Raw genomic sequence first — 1,984 nt, forward strand, 5'->3', positions numbered from 1 at the left:
TCCCCACAGGGCCAGCGCCACCAGCCTCCACGGCTCCCCCGGGGCCACCGGTCCACCCTTCCTTGGAGGCCTTTTCTTTCTTTCTTTTTCTAAACACATTTTCATTGACTTCAGAGGAGAGAGAGGACCATTGGCTGCCTCCTGCCCACCCCACACTGGGGATCATGGAGCCCGCAACCCGGGCATGTGCCCCGACCGGGAATGGAACCCAGACCTCCTGGTTCATAGGTCGATGCTCAACCACTGAGCCAGGCCGGCCGGGCCCTTAGAGGCCTTTTCGAAGGGCAAGAGAGTGAGTACTGTCTGGCCCAAGTGAGAAATGGTCTCCCACCCCAGACACACTGAGGGCCAGCAGGGGCCAATCAGCCAGCTTGTGGTCCACTCTGACCCACGCATGTGCCCAGCTCATCTTCTTCTCCACCTGCAGGGCCTAGAGAGGTGAGGCCAGGCTTGAGGGGGGCCTGAGCCTCTGTCAGCTCCCCGTCCCCAGGCACCCACCTCTCCTCTGCCCGGCCCCTTCCCCTCACCCCAGGCGGCTCAGGTGGGAGCAACAGCCCTGCCCACCTGGGCCTCTGCCCAGGTTCCTAGGACGGCACCTGCCACCCAAGGCTGGGCAGCAGGCTGAGCCCGCCAGGACCCACTCTGCGTGGGAACCACCAGGGACCCCGGCTCCATGTCACCTGGTCAGCGGAAGGGGTTCAGTGTCTCACCCCCGCCCCACAGGCTCTCAGAGGGGGAGGCAAGGAGGAGGGTCGCAGGCCAGCTGTGCTTGGGGGAAGCCACGGGGCACCTCCCGAGGGCGACTGCAGCAACGGGCCTCGCTGCCTCCTCATCGCTATAGCAACGCTGCACACGGCTGCTGGGAGGAGGAGGAGAGGCCTGCCTGAGGGCGGTGGCTAGAGGGGCATCTGGTTACAGGCCGGCAGCACGGCCCAGCCCCACCTGGGCATCGAACTCCTCTTCCTGAGACCATGCCAGTGGCCCCATGTTGTCCCTGGGGCCTGGGTGCCCACCCCAGGCCTGAGCCCCTCCTGCTGGGTCCAGGGCAGAACAGGTGAGACCTGAGGATAGAGGTGCTGCCAGTCCCTCCACCAGAGCATCCTGCGGCCCCCGGGGAGACCCCCGTACCGCTAAGCGGGGAGAGGCCACACCCCCGGCCAGGCACACACACGAGGGGCTAACTCTGCTGGCCAAGCCCGGGGTCCACTCTGAGGGCGAGACCCTGCAGGGAAGTGGGCTTAGAGGCCTTTTCGAAGGGCAAGAGAGTGAGTACTGTCTGGCCCAAGTGAGAAATGGTCTCCCACCCCAGACACACTGAGGGCCAGCAGGGGCCAATCAGCCAGCTTGTGGTCCACTCTGACCCACGCATGTGCCCAGCTCATCTTCTTCTCCACCTGCAGGGCCTAGAGAGGTGAGGCCAGGCTTGAGGGGGGCCTGAGCCTCTGTCAGCTCCCCGTCCCCAGGCACCCACCTCTCCTCTGCCCGGCCCCTTCCCCTCACCCCAGGCGGCTCAGGTGGGAGCAACAGCCCTGCCCACCTGGGCCTCTGCCCAGGTTCCTAGGACGGCACCTGCCACCCAAGGCTGGGCAGCAGGCTGAGCCCGCCAGGACCCACTCTGCGTGGGAACCACCAGGGACCCCGGCTCCATGTCACCTGGTCAGCGGAAGGGGTTCAGTGTCTCACCCCCGCCCCACAGGCTCTCAGAGGGGGAGGCGAGGAGGAGGGTCGCAGGCCAGCTGTGCTTGGGGGAACCCCCTGCCCAGCCCTAGGGCACGCCCTGGCCCCACCCCCACCCCACCCAGCTCTTCTCAGAAGCACCAGGTTTCCTTCATCCTCACCCCCCCAACCAGACACAGGCTTCCGAGCCCCTTCCCCGGGCGCTCCGTCTGGCCCAGGGTGCGAGCCCACCCCCGGGCGGGCGGCTGCTGCTGTGTTTACTGTCCTTTGACAATAGAGCTCTGTGGTCTGGACACCCGCCCCGGCC

Source organism: Myotis brandtii, unplaced genomic scaffold (genome assembly GCF_000412655.1).
Source record: "Myotis brandtii unplaced genomic scaffold, ASM41265v1 scaffold691, whole genome shotgun sequence".
Lineage (NCBI taxonomy): Eukaryota > Metazoa > Chordata > Mammalia > Chiroptera > Vespertilionidae > Myotis > Myotis brandtii.